Source organism: Lynx rufus, unplaced genomic scaffold (assembly GCF_022079265.1).
Source record: "Lynx rufus isolate CCGP_SWC_20201006 ecotype Redwood Valley unplaced genomic scaffold, mLynRuf1.p SCAF_19, whole genome shotgun sequence".
In the NCBI taxonomy this organism is placed as follows: Eukaryota; Metazoa; Chordata; class Mammalia; order Carnivora; family Felidae; genus Lynx; species Lynx rufus.
Window position 1 is genome coordinate 21,838,280 of NW_025814833.1, and position 16,025 is coordinate 21,854,304.

At 35.0% G+C, this 16,025-nt stretch overlaps 1 pseudogene; it reads right to left on the reverse strand.

Moving 5' to 3' along the window:
• LOC124513819 (coiled-coil domain-containing protein 50-like) overlaps window positions 1–10,908 on the reverse strand; it is a 42,814-nt pseudogene extending 31,906 nt beyond the window's left edge.
• Window positions 10,909–16,025: the final 5,117 nt, after the last annotated feature.

The window sequence follows — 16,025 nt, forward strand, 5'->3', positions numbered from 1 at the left end:
AAGTAAAAATTTGAAGCAAACAACAATAAAAAACCCAGAGGTGTTGAGGATCCAGTTCCCAGAGTTACTACAATATATCATGTAAGACCTCCAGTTTCAAAAAACGACAAGCAAAGAGACATGGAAATAAGTATAAAAGCATGACACATGAATGGGAACAAAAAATAACAGGTAATAGAAAGTGCTTTGCAGGGTCCCACAGGTTGTATATAGCAGAAAAAAATGTTTCAAAGCACCTCTTACAAAAATGTTCAGAGAGCTAAAGGAAATAATTGTTAACAATGTACAGAAAGAGGGGTGCCTGGGTGACTCAGTCAGTTAAGCGTCTGACTCTTGATTTTGGCTCAGGGCATGATCTCAGTTGTGAGATCAAGCTCCATGTCAGGCTCTAAACTGAGTGTGGAGCCTGCATGGGATTCTCTCTCTCCCTCTTTTTTTTTTTGTTAATGTTTATTTATTATCAGGAGACAGAGAGAGAGGGAGAGAGTATGAGCATGGGAGAGGCAGAGAGAGGGGGAGACACAGAATCCCAAGCAGGTTCCAGACTCTGAGCTGTCAGCACAGAGCCTAACGTGGGGCTCGAACCCACAAACTGTGAGATCCTGGCCTGAGCTGAAGTTAGACGCTTAACTAACTGAGCCACTCAGGCGCCCTTCTCTCTCCCTCTTTCTCTGACACTCCTCCTTCTCTGTCTCTGTTTTTGTCTCTGTCTCTGTCTCTCTCTCAAAATAAATAAAAAACATTTTTTAAAAATATAAAATTAAATTAAAGCTTTATAAATTATTTTTAAAGAATCATATGGAAATTATGGGGTTCAAAAACACAATAACTGAAACAAACATTTCACTACAGGGACCCAACAGTAGATTTGAACTAGCAAAAGAAAGATTTAGCAAACCTGAAGATAAACCAGTAGAGAGTATTTGAGAAGCAGAATAACAATAATAAAGAAAAATGAGAAAAATGTCATAGAAGTGTGGGGCATCATTAAATGAATCATCATATACCTAATGGGAACATCAGGAGAAGAGAGAGAGAAAGGAGAAGAAAAGACAGTTGAAAAATTAGTGGCTGAAAACTTCCAAATATATTGAAAAACAATAATATATAAATCCAGTAAGCTCAAGAAACTTCAAGTATAAGATGGAAAAGCAGAAACTTCATGCTGAAATTCTGGAAACCAAGGACAATTTCCTGAAAGCCTCAAAAGAAAAATGACTTATTTCTTACCAGGGAATGTGAATAAGATTAACAATGGACTTCTCATTAGAAACATTGGAGGACATAAGGCAGTGGGATAACATATTTCAATTTCTCAAGGAAATAACTGTGAATCAAAAATCAAATATCCAACAAATCTATCTTTCAAAAATGGAGGTGAAATAACATTCTCGGATAAACACTGAAAATGTGTTGTTGGCTGACTTGTTTTACAAGGAATGCTAAAGATTATTTAATTTTTTAATGTTTATTGTATTTATTTTGAGACAGAGAGAGAGAGAGAGAGAGGGAGAGAGAGAGAGAAAGAGCACAAGCAGGGGGAGGGCAGAGCCAGAAGGAGTGAGAGACAATCCCAATCAGGGTCTGCACCACCAGCACAGAGCCCTATGAGGTGCTCGAACTCATGAACTGTGAGATCATGACCTGAGCTGAAATAAAGAGTCAGATACTTAACTGACTGAGCCACCCAAGCTCTGCAAGGAGTACTAAAGATTTTTTCAAGCTGAAAGCATGTGACCTCAGATCCACATAAAAGCAAAGAGCACCAACATATGCAATTATGTAATTACACAAGATGATATAAATTCATACATTGCCATTTCTTCTATTAACTGTTTTAAAAATCAGTTGTGTAAAACCATTTGTATACAATATATTTGGAGGTACAGGAGTTCAGTGGAGAATTCCAGCACACATTTAAAGTACAAAAAAATTGAGAATGGATGCATTGGAGAGGATAACAGAAACAGTTTGACTTTACCTACATAACAACTTCGACAAGGTGGCCCAGCTTAGTGCTGAGTAATTGCTTCCATGCAGAAAAGTGAGATCATGTGAGTCTTCTCTAACTTCCCCATCTTCCTCAGTTGTATGGGATGCTGACAGGTGTATTTCTCTCTTGCCTCATCCAGAATACTGAGTCGTGAGCTGCATGATTTTGGGGATGGTAAGTGGCTGGAAGAACAACAGCCAAGGCTCAAACAATACATCAAAGGGACACAGGTCTTACTAATCACACTATGCACTCCATTGGGAGACCTACCCATAAGCCACTGAGGATATTTTACATGTAGAACCCGCAGCTGAACTACTAGCACTTCCAGAACTCTGTATACCTCACCTGAACACACCTCTTGGCCAATTCCCCTTGTATAGTCCTGATGGAAGCAAGAGGATTTTGTAGATGGCCAGAGATCATTGCATAAAGCTGGCCTGAATCTGAGGGCCTTGGAAAGATTTTCCTTGGGGAAGCAAAAGAGAGGTTGTCAGTACACAGCCTTGCTCTGCAGAATCAAGAGAAGTCATACATGCTTAAGAATTGGGCCACAATAGGGAGCAAGAAATATGAGGCAGAGGTATCCATAGAAGTTCTGAGAAAGTCTCAGAATCCCTGGCAGGACTGACAGAAGGTATTTCTCTCCCTCGGTCAAGCCATAAAGATTGGAGGTAATTTCTATTTCAAAAGTAAAGATAGCAACACAAGATTTCAAGGAACATGAATAATCAAGAAAAGATGATACACAAAAGACACAATAAGTTTCCAGTAACTGACCCTAAAGATGGAGATCTCTGGCTTACCCAATAAAAATTCAAAATAGCTGTTTTAAAGAAGCGTAATGAACTACAAACACAGAAAGACAATTCAGTGAAATCAGGGAAACAATACACTCACACACTGAGAAGATTAACAAAGATATATAATTCACTAAAAAGAACCAAACAGAGGGCGCCTGGGTGGCTCAATTGATTAAGTGCCCAACTTTGGCTCAAGTCATGATCTTGTGGTTCACAAGTTTTGTGCTGACAGCTCAGAGCCTGGAGCCTGTTTCAGATTCTATGTCTCCCTCTCTCTCTGCCCCTCCCCTGCTCATGCTCTGTCTCTCTCTCTCTCAAAAATAAAACGTTAAAAAAAGAACCAAACTGAAATTTAGTCACTGAAGAAAATAATTAATAAAATGAAAAATTCAATAGAGATCATTAACAACAAAATGCATCAAGCAGAAGAAAAAATTTGTGGACTAGAAAATAGGAACTTTGAACTTATCCAGTGAGAGAAGAACATAGACAAAAGAAGAAAGAGTAAGTCCTACATGATCTATGGAATACTATCAAAATAAATAATTTGTGAATTGCTTGAATACCAGAAGAAGAGAGGAGGAAAAGGACAGAAATTTTAATGAATGAAATAGTAACTGGGAACATCTCAAATTTGGGGAGAGATTTAGACCTCCATGTTTATGAAACTCATAAGTTCCCAAATAAGCTCAACTTTAAGAGATCTTCCTCAACAAACACTATATTAGAATTTTCAAGAAATCTAAAAGTTGTAAAAGAAAATAAAACTTACAATTTACAAATCTCTACAAGGCTACTAGTGGATTTCCCAGCAGAAGTATTGCAAGCTGGAAAAGAGTACAGTGATATATTCAACGTGCTGAAAGAAAAAAAAAAAAGCAAACCAATAATACTCAGCAGAATTGCTAAGATGGACAGATAAAGATATTCTTAGACAAACAAAAGTTGATCCAGATCTGTCTTACACTAGAACTGCCTTACAAGAAACGCTAAAGGAATTCTTTGCATTGAAATGAATGGATACCAAGTAACAGCATTAAAATATATAAACGTGTAAAACTCACTGGTAAAGGGAAATATATTGCCCAATTCAGAATACTATTGTGACAATGGTAGGTAAATCACTTTTATCTTTAGTGTAAATTTTAAAAGACAAAAGTATTAAAAATAACTATAGATACAATAATTATATAATGGATACAACACATGAAAAGATGCAATGTGTGAAATCAATAACATAAAATATGGGTAGAGAGAACTAAAGTGTAGACTTTTTGTATGCAATTGAAGTTAATTTTTATCAGCTTAAAACAATTTGTTATAATTGCGACATGCAGTATGTAAGTTTCATGGTAACTACAAAGAAGAAACTTCTGGTAGATACACAAAAGATAAAGAGATATAAATCAAAGCATATTACTACAAATAGTCAACAAATCACAAAAAGAGGACAGTGAGAAAAGAAAAAAACAAAGAAACTACAAAACAGAAAATAACATAGAAATAGTAAGTTCTTACCAGTCATCAATCATTTTAATGTAAATAAATTCCATTCTCTAATTAAAAGATACTGAGTTGATGAGTAGGTTTAAAAAGATAAGTTCCTACAATATGTTGCCTACAAAGACTTGCGTTAGCTTTAGGGACACATGGGCTGCAAATGAAGGGACAGAAGAAGATATCCCATGCAAATGGTGAGCAAAAGAGGGTAGAATTGTCTATACTTATATTAGATCAAATAAACTAGCAGTCAAAATTATTTACAAGAAACAAAGATCACTATATAGTGATAAAAGTGTCAATTCATAAAAAGGATCACTATATAGTGATAAAAGTGTCAATTCATAAAGAGGAAATAACAGTTGTAAATATGTATGCACTGACATTGGATAAGCTAAATATTTAAAGCAAATATTAACAGAATGGAAGGGAGAAATGGACAGCAATACATTAATAGTAGGGAACTTCAAAATCCAAATTTCCTTTCCATGCAAAAGCAAATGAGGATGAGATCATAGATCATTCAGACATAAAATTAATAAGAAAACAGTGAATTTAAGACTATAGACCTGATTTGTTCATTTTGGCCACTCTGACTGGCGTGAGGTGATACCTGAGTGTGGTTTTGATTTGTATTTCCCTCTTGCACTGTTGGTGGGAATGCAAATTGGTGCAGCCGCTCTGGAAAACAGTACGGAGGTTCCTCAGAAAATTAAAAATAGACCTACCCTATGACCCAGCAATAGCACTGCTAGGAATTTATCCAAGGGATACAGGAGTACTGATGCATAGGGGCACTTGTACCCCAATGTTCATAGCAGCACTCTCAACAATAGCCAAATTATGGAAAGAGCCTAAATGTCCATCAACTGATGAATGGATAAAGAAATTGTGGTTTATATACACAATGGAATACTACGTGGCAATGAGAAAAAATGAAATATGGCCTTTTGTAGCAACGTGGATGGAACTGGAGAGTGTGATGCTAAGTGAAATAAGCCATACAGAGAAAGACAGATACCATATGGTTTCACTCTTATGTGGATCCTGAGAAACTTAACAGGAACCCATGGGGGAGGGGAAGGAAAAAAAAAAAGAGGTTAGAGTGGGAGAGAGCCAAAACATAAGAGACTGTTAAAAACTGAGAACAAACTGAGGGTTGATGGGGGGTGGGAGGGAGGGGAGGGTGGGTGATGGGTATTGAGGAGGGCACCTTTTGGGATGAGCACTGGGTGTTGTATGGAAACCAATTTGTCAATAAATTTCATATATATATAAAAAAAATTTTATAAACTACATAATTAAGTTCACTTAAAAAAAAAAAAAGACTATAGACCAATTGGACCTAAGAGACATACAGAGAACATTCCATTCAACAGCATCAGAGTACACATTTTTCTCAAGCACACCCAGAACATTCTCCAGGATAGGTAATTTAGCCTTATATACAAGAGTTTATTTTTGGGCTATTCTATTTTATGGGTCTTATATGGTTGTCTTCCTGTCAATACCACATTATTGATCATTGTATCTTTATAACAAGTTTTGAAATAAAAAGTATGAGACCTCCAAATTTCCTCTTTTTCAAGATTTTTTTGGCTATTCATGATCCCTTGAAATTCCATTTGAATTTTAATTTGAAATTCCATTGAATTTTAGGATGGATTTTTCTGTTTCTGCAAAAAAAGATGCTATTGGGATTTTTCTAGGGGTTGCATTAAATCTGTAGAAAACTTTGTGTTGCCAATTTAAAAATATTAAGTCTTCTAATCCATGAATGCAGGTTGTATTTCCATTTATTTCTGTTTTCTTTAATTTCTTTCAGCCGTGCTTTATAATTCTAAGCGTAAAAGTCTTTAATCTCCATATTTAAGTATATTTCTAAGCATTTTCTCTTTTCTATGCTATTGTAAATAGAATTTCTTATTTTCTTTTTGAATTGTTAGTTTTTAGTGTATAAATTAGCAATTGATTTTGCATGTTAATTTTGTACCTAGCAACTTTGCTGACTTTACTGATTACTTATAGCCCTTTTTAATGGAATCTTCAAGGTGTTATATATATGTTGACACAGATACTTTTACTTCTTCCTTTCCAATATTGATGTGTTTTGTTTTATATTTTCTCCTAATAGCGCTTAGACTCTTAGTACTATGCTAAAAAGAAGTAGCAAGAATGGGAATTTTTGTTTTTTTTTTCCTTATCTTAGAGAAAAGCTTTCAGTCTTTCAGCAGTAACTATGAGTTTGATGAGGTCTTATCATATATGACTTTATAATATAGAGTTATTATTTTTATATTCCTAATTTATAATATAGAGTTATTTTCTTTGTATTCCTAATTTGTTGAGCACTTCTATCATGAAATCATGTTGAATTTTGTCTTTTTTTTTTGCATTAATTGAGATGTTTGTGTAGTATTTCCCCCCATTATTCTGGTACTATGTTATATTACACTGATTGATTTTCCTATGTTGAAACATCCTTGCATTTCAAAAATAAGTCCCACCTGATTAGGGTGTATAATCCTTTTAATGAGATATAGAATTGTTTTCTAGTATTGTGCATGTTGTTGTAACAATTTTATAGGATATTGGTTTATAATTTTCATTTCTTGTAGTATCTTTGGCTCTGTTATCAGGGTAATTCTGGTCTTGTAGAATGAGTTTGGATGTATTCTCTTCTATTTTTTTTTTGTAAGAATTGAGGAATATTGGTGTTAATGTTTCTTCACATGTTTGATGCAATTCACCAGTGACACCATGTATTTCTGGGCTTTTCTTTGCTGGGAGGTTTTTGATTTCTGACTCAATCTCCTTACTAGCTTTAGGTATGTTCAGATTTTCTATTTCTTCCACATTGTCTTGGTAGGTTGTGTATTTCCAAGAATTTATTCATTTAATTAGTTTATGAAATTCATTTCATTACAATTCCTTATAGTGTTTTCTTGTAAACCATTCTATCCTGGTAATATTACTTTTAAAGTATCTTTCAGACCTTAAAATTTTAGTTATTTCAATATTCTCTTTTTCCTAATCTAGCTAAATGTTGTCAATTTTGCTGATGTTTCTAAGTACTCAACTCTTGGTTCAATTGATTTTCTCTATGGTTTTGGATTATTATTATTGATAAATAGAAGATGTCTATGTATCAATAAAAATAGGAAAAACAACAATAGGAAAATAGTCAAATGTAAGCATAGGTAATTAATATTAGAGGAAATCTAAATAACCAAATAACATGTGAAACTTTGTCACCTTAAATTGCAGATTAAAATTGCAATTAGAACTATATTTCTTCCTTTATCCTTCCTTTGTTGAACAATTAAAGGTATAAAATTTTTGGTTAGTGCAGAGCAAGGCAGTAGTTGCAGTGGGTGGGGTTGAGTGGGAAGTCATGATGTCCCAGAATATCAGAGTTCTGATCAAGGTAAAGAAAGCATCAGTGTTGTGATGGAGATAAACCTACCATAGAGATACAGGACATTAAAAGAGTCAAGAGCACATCCATACATGGGGGCTTCCTGATATGAGATATCAGATCCTGAGCAGGATGAGAAGGGTGTCCATGCAGAGAAGGAATTTGTCATATCATGTTCCAAGTATGTTATGGAGGTATTATTATGAGAAATATGGCCTGGGATAGTAATTCCACACCCAAGAAGGGTGTCCTTTTGTAGGTTATTAAAACACAAGCAGTATGAGAAACTTTCACATTCAGAGGAATGATGGCTTAGAGAATCAGAATTGGAACAGGTAAGGAAGTCTTCCATGCAAAGGCAAATGGTAATGAGATGGAACTTGGAGGTGGAATCTTGGAATCTGAGTACAGTGAGGAGGGTAAATGCAGAAGGGTAGGTGTAGTAATAATGAAAAAATTGTATTAAATACATGGAGATTGACCTAATACAATCAAATATACAAATATATTAAGGATTATGAGATTTCTCACTGAGAAGGGAGTTACAGAAATGGAAAGGGAAAAAACTGGAAAGATTTCTCTGGTGTTAGATTGTAATTGGAGGTATTTGTGTGATCTCATGGGTGTCAATATAGATAGACATACAAATAGGCATGCATGTGTGTTTCTGTGTATGCATATGTATGATTTCCTAGCTCTGTTTCATGATTTTGTTGTGATTATATAACAGAATATCTTTATTTGTTTCAAATATGCACAACATTTTCAGAGATAATGAGACATTAGGTGGAGAACTTACAAGTCGTTTAGGAAAATAAAAGTTATTCATAAACATGTATAAATTTCTCTAAGTTGTGATTGTTTTTATTGTAAAATAAAATAATAGTGCAAACCTGAGTGTATACTTTTTCTTATATAAGAGCTATGGAATAAAACAAAATAGTTGATAATATCAAGCCTTGGTACAAATGTGAAACAAAGGGAACTCATATATGTTTATGTAAGGATGTAAATTGGTTTACTTTGGAGAATATCATAGAAAATGAGTTAATGATTTAGTCATTCTTCTCTGAACTATATCCTATGAAAAAATATTAAATATGAAATACTACTTAGCAATAAAAAGGAATGACTAGACCAGGGGTCAGTAAACTACAGCTTACAGGATAAATTCATCCTGTTATCACTTTCTGCAGAGCCCACAATACATAATAATTTTTAAACATTTTAAATTGATGATTAAAAAACAGAAGAAGAGCAATAATTTGTGACATGTGAAAATTATGTGAAATTCAAATCATGGGCCCCATAAATAAAGTTTTATTGGAACACAGTCACACTTCTTAATTTATGTATTGTCTATAAAACTGTGGAGTTGCAACAGCAAACATCTGGCCTATAAAGCCTAAAATATTTACTACTTAGCCCTTTATAGAAAGACTTTGATAACCTCTAGACATACATGTATTCATTTGTGTAAGTCCCAAAAACAATGTTGAGTGAAATAAGCAAAATATTACATGTTATGAAATATCTATGTAACTGGAGACTATATTTTCAAGAGTGTCCCTGGGATTCTATAGAAGGAACTATTTTCTCTGTTGGTTTTACACAGGCTTTTATTTGTACTAATTAAATTAAATCACACTGATTTTTCTACTTAATATTTGTATACACCTATCTTATACCCTCTAGAAATGTAGAAAGCTCTTGTAGTAAATTTGTACATGATTGATTCACTTCTGCAACTCTTATAGACCAAATTAAAGTGCTTTGAATTAGGAAGTATCAATGGATGTTAATGAAAAATAAGTATAAATTAAATATAATTAATTATTTTTCTCTAATAATTACTAGTAATATGAAGTAAGATAATGAAGGGCTTCTATAGATTACTTCATATGCCAAACAGTGCCGTGAAGAGCACTAAACAATGAAACTGACATCACATAAATATTTTTCAGGTTGATATTCTATAAAATCTTGATTAGATTTGTAAAAAAAATCCTAATATCTTGGGAAGATGGTGGAGTACGAAGACCCCAAGCTCACCCTGTTCCATGTTTACAATGAGATATCACTCACATCCATGTAAATAAACCAGAGAGGAATCCAACGACTGGCAGAACAAATACCACAACCAAATGTAGAGAAGAAGCCACAACTAAGAGGTTAGGAAGAGCAGAAACAGTGGTCAGGAGCTGCCTGCAGGAGGGAGGGAGCAGCAGGCATAGAAAGGGGGAAAAGAGGTCCCTTGCACCAGGGAACCAACACAGAGAAGATGAATCACTATATTGTCTGCCTTTGACAACAAGAGGGTCTGAACTCTGCAAGTTTGTATAACCAGCAGGACTTGGATCCTGGAACTCATCACTGGGCAAGACTGGAGGGCCAATGATAGCTACATCTCTGTCCTTAAAGAGACAATAGCTCATGGAGAGGCAACATAGAAGTGGCAATTTGAACAAGGCTGGGGGCAAATGACAGAAAGATCTGTTTATGATGATTTCAGGGTGTATTGGGGCACTTCATGAACAAAAGAGCTATCAGGTGCCATTTTCCTACTTCATCCCCAACATAAACACAGGGCCACCTGCAGGAGGCAGCACTGCACAGATACTATCTAAACTGCTAGCAGTGCACCCTCCTATACATTCTCCTAAGGATTCGCCCAATCCAAGCCTGTTGGCCTCAGCCGTGAGCTCAGTGCAAATTTTGTTAATTCCATGCATGCCCTAAGCAGCTAAATTCTGTGCACACAAATTCTGTGCACCCCTGGCCACTGCCACCACCATACACTTTGCCTTCAACTGCCAATGATGCTTCTGTGCTACACACTTGGCTACTGCCCATGCCTTGCCCTGGGCAACAACTGCACTGGGGCATCAAACCTAAGAATAATGGCTTAGTGCAAATGTTGCTAACACCAATGACACACCCCCTAGCCCTCCTGTGGTCACATCCCCTTAGAGCCTGATTGCTTGGGTCTCACTAACACCCAAGAGATCAAACAAACAGGCAGAGAGTCAATGAGGATGTCTAGACTGAAAGAAAAAGTGACAGACACAACAGTATAAAACCAATACACATAGTAGACTAACATAAGTGCCAGGTTCTGGTGAAGAGAGGCTACTGCACTGCAGGGCACTACAGGAATTCTTCGTAATGTCACTACTTGCAAGAGAAGAAGACATAACTGACTTTCCTAGCAGAGACAGAGCAGGAGGTAGAGAAAACGAATAGGTAGAAATATGTCCCAAATGATAGTACAGGACAAAATCACAGCAGGGGATCTAAGCAAAACAGAACTAAGTAACATGCCTGGTAAATAATTTAAACTAATGATCATAGAGATACTCACTAGTCTTCAGAAAGGGTGGAGGACATCAAGGAGACCTTTGACAAAGAGATAAAAATAACATATCAGAGATAAAGAATTAATTAAATGAAATTAAAAATACAATAGATGGAATAAAGAGTAGGCTACAGGAAACAGAGGAATGTTATTAGTGAATTGGAGGATAGAGTAATGGAAAGCAGTCAACTGAACAGATGAGAGACAAACAAATACTGCATAATGAAAATAGACTTAGAGAACTCAACAGCACCATCAGATGTAAAAACATTCACATTATAGGGATCCCAGAAGAATAGAAAGGGGGGCAGAAAATGTATTTGAAGAAATAACTAAAAACTTCTTGAATCTTAGGAGGGAAATGGAGATCCAGATTCATGAGGCATGCAGATCTATCAACAAGTTAAGCTCAAGAAGGTCCACACTAAGATCCACAGTAATTAAAATAGAAAAAAAAAATAGTCATAAAGAAGGAATTTAAAAAGTTCCAAGATAAAAGACACAGTTACAAACAAAGGAAACCCCATAAGGCTATCAGTTGTTTTGTCAGCAGAAACTTTGCAAGCCATAAGGGAGTGGCATAATGTATTCAAGGTACTAAAAGGGGAAACTCTGCAGCCAATAGCACTCTATTCAGCAAGGCTATCATTCATAATAGAAGAGATAGTTTCTCAGGCAAACAAAAACTAAAGGAGTTCATGACCACTAAACCATGCCTATGAGAAGAATTAAAGGGGACTCTATGAGAAAAGAAAGACCATAAATGAAAGTATGAAAACTAAGTATAAATGTAAAAATCAGTCAAGGGATTCACAAGATAAAAGGATGTGAAATATGACACCATATACCTAAAATGTGGGAGGAGGAGTAAAGAATGGGTTAGAACTTAAGCGACTATCAACTTAATAGACTCCTATAGGCAAAAGGTGTGTTATATACAAACTTCATGGTAATCACACATCAAAAAGCACTAGCAGGTATGCAAAGAATAAAGAGGAAAGAATCTAAGTGTTTCATTAAAGAAAAGCAGCAAACCATGAAAGAAAAAGATCAGAGAGAAACTGCAAAAACAACCACCAAACAAGTAACAAAATGGGAATAAATACATGTTTATCAATCATTACTTTAAATGTAAATGGACTAAATGCTCATGTTTATTAATCATTACTTTAAATGTAAATGGACTAAATGCTCCAATCAAAGTACATGGGGTGACAAAGTGGGTTTAAAAAAAGTCTATATGCTGTCCATAAGAGACACATTTCAGACCTAAAGATACCTGCAGATTGAAGGAGAGGGGATGGAGGAACAGCTATCATGCAAATGGATGTCAAAATAAGGTTGGAAAAGAAATACAAATATCAAACAAAATAGACTTAAAGTCTGTAAAAAGATACAAAGAAGGACACTATATAATAAATAAAAGTAACAATCCAACAAGAAGATATAACAATTGTAAATATTTATGCTTCCAACAAGAACACACCTAAATACATAAAACAGTTAATAGCAAACATAAAGGAACTAATGATAGCAAAACAATAATACTAATGGCATTAACACCCTACTTACATCAATGGACAGATCATCTAAGCAGAAAATCCACAAGGAAACATAGACTTTGAATGACAGACTGGACCAGATGAATTTGACAAATATATGGAGAACATTCCACCATGAAACAGCAGAATACACATTTGTTTCAAGCACACATGGAATATTCTCCAGAATATATCATATATTAGGCCACAAAACAATACTCAACATATTCAAAAACATTGAAGGCATAACCTGCACCTTTTCTGACCACAATGCTATGAAAGTAGAAATAAACCACAAGAAAAAAATCTGGAATGACCACAAATACATGGAGGTTAAACAACATGCTACCAAACAATGAATGTGTCAACCAAGAAACCAGAGAAGGAATCAAAGAATATATGGAGACAAACAAAAATTAAAACACAATTGTCCAAAAACTTTGAGATGCAGCAAGAGCGATTTGAAGAAGGAAGTTTATAGCGATACAGGTCTACTTCAAGAAGCAAGAAAAATCTGAAATAAAGAACATAATCTTACACCTAGAAGGGTTAGAAAAATAACAACAAACAAAACACAAACCCAACAGAAGGAATTAAATAATAAAAATTAGAGCAGAAATAAATGATATAGAAACTAAAACATGGGGCACCTGGGTGGCTCAGTCCGTTAAGCATCTGACTCTTGATTTCGGTTCAGGTCATGATCTCACTGTTTGTGAGTTTGAGCCATGCATCAGGATCTGTACTGATATTGTGCAGCCTGCTTGGGATCCTCTCTCTCTCCCTCTCTCTCTGCCTCTCTCCCCAGCTCATGCTAGTGCTCTCTCTCTCTCTCTCTCAAAAAAAAAGACAGAAAGAAAGAAAAACAAAACAAACAAAAAAGACACAAAACAATAGAGGATATCAATGGAACCAGTTGCAAGTCCCTTGAAAAGATAAACAAAGCTGATAAACCTCCAGTCAGACTCATCAAAAAGAAAAAAAAAGAAAAGAGAGAGAGAGAGGAAGAGGACTCAAATAAATAAAATCACAAATGGCAAAGGAGAAATAACAACCAACACCACACAAACAATTATAAGAGAATATTAATAAAAATTACATGAAACAGATTAGACAATCTATAAGAAATGGGTCAATTCTTAGAAATACATAATTTACCAAAAATGAATCAGGAAGAAATAGAAAATTTGAAAAGACCATTTACCAAGGAGATTGAATCAGTAATCAAAAAACTCCCAACAAACAAAAGTCCAGTAACAGATGGTTTCACAGCTAATGCTACCAAAAATTTAAAGAATTAAGAACTATTCCTCTCAAACTATTCCACTAAATAGTCTACTAAAGTAAGCTCTTTGACATATTCATACTCTAGCCAGAAATTTCCTTAGCCAGGTCCACAAATTTATTAGGAACTTTTTTTTTCCTTTTATATTACCTCAGGTGATGGAGTTAGTGAACATTTTCTCAGTATATAATGTGGGTTACTTATTTTTCAGCTTTCAATAACACTTATTTCTTCACTGTTGTAGTTTCTACTCACAGTGTCCTTATCACTTTTCTACCCTCCAACCCACATTTGGTCTCAAAGCCAGTGCACATGCTTTAGCTTTATGTTAGAGGAACATTCTATCTTACTAATTTCTGAATCAATTATCAGTTACAGCATAATGTAACACCTAACATTTGATGGCTTTAAAATACCATAAGCATTATTTCTAATAATTCTCTGGATTGTCTTGCCTTTGTTGTACACTTCTTCAACATGTGCACTGGTGTCACCCTTGAATTTGCATTGATTTAGAGGCTTGGCTGAGGTTGAAACATCCAAGATAACTTCACTCAAAGTTTTGGCAACTTAGCTGAGATGGCTAGAATAGCTAAAGACTGGATAGGCCTCTGTCTCCACACATTTTTCCTCCAATAGATCATTCATACTTTATATTGTGACTGGTTTCCAACAGCAAATGAAAAAGTGTATTGTCTCTTAAGACCTATGCTCAGACATAGCACAGCATCAATTCTATCATTTTCTATTGTTCACAGTAAGACACAAGACCATTCCAGCTCTACATGGAAGGAAAATAAGCCAAGTTTCAACGACAGAAGTGGCATGCGCTTAAAGCGAGGGGAAGAATTATTGAAGACCAGCTTTGCATGTGATCCACCAGAGGTAATGCACTATTCTATGTAACACAAAAGAACAATTGATAGGTTAGAATTTTGATACCGTAGTTAAGGTTACATTCCAGGGGCACCTGGGTGGTTCAGTCAGTTGAGCCTCCGACTTCGGCTCAGGTCACGATCTCACAGTTCGTGAGTTCAAGCCCCACATTGGGCTCTGTGCTGACAGCTCAGAGCCTGGAGCCTGCTTCGGATTCTGTGTCTCCCTCTCTCTCTGACCCTCCCCCGTTCATGCTCTGTCTGTCTCTGTCTCGAAAATAAATAAACATTAAAAAAAATTTAAAAAACATTCCAGACATCTTGAGTATGTTTAGCTGTAAAATGTAAATGAACTACAATTCACTAGAACTTTTGCATAATCAGTATTTGTAACATTTCAATGTATCTGGAAAAGACTAATAAAAAACATAACATGTTAATTCAAAAAAATACAATCATAGACAACTTTCAAGAGAGAAAACAGATTTCCTATACAGATAGTTTGGTTTCCCTATATCTTTAACATTTAAACTCACACTTTGAATTGCTATACTGACAGATGACCCTGAGGCACTTTAAGGTTTCCCAAAAGGTATTCCATTAAGTTCATTTCAATGTAGAAAGTACAAAGTAGACACAGGCATTTTAGAAAACTTTTAAATAACAAAAGATGAAACAATGGACTTCAGGCTTAATTGTCACTGAAGCAGAGCATTTAAACAATAAGACTACCAATTTTTTAGAAATTCTTGTTAACAAGGTTTTAATATATTTTGTAAACTCTAAGTTTTTAAAAGTAGTTCTGTTCAAAGTGCTTTATGATTTCTGGAATCTCAACTATGAATTGGAGATAAAGTATTTCAGAAGCATATTTCTAAAACTTAAAAGAATAAGTTAGATACAATCATAATTGAATCCAGTTGAAGACAAATTAAATTGATCAGAGTAGAAGAACGATTCCCACTACTGAAAAGAAGGCTTAATCAGGATAGAATACTAAAAGAAAAAAAAAACCTTTTCAAGAACCTTGAAATAACCAATAGTTCCCCATCAAATTAAACTAAATTACAATAACATATCTTTCTATTGATGCTTGAAAAAATATTTAAAAATGGGAGATGAGTTTCTCCACCTTACCTTCAGAGTTTTAAAAAAGCTAATCTCTTTCTCTTCTTTTTTCCTTTTAATTTAAGGTTTATTTATTTTTGAGACAGAGAGAGACAAAGCACGAGTGGGGGAGGGACAGAGAGAGAGA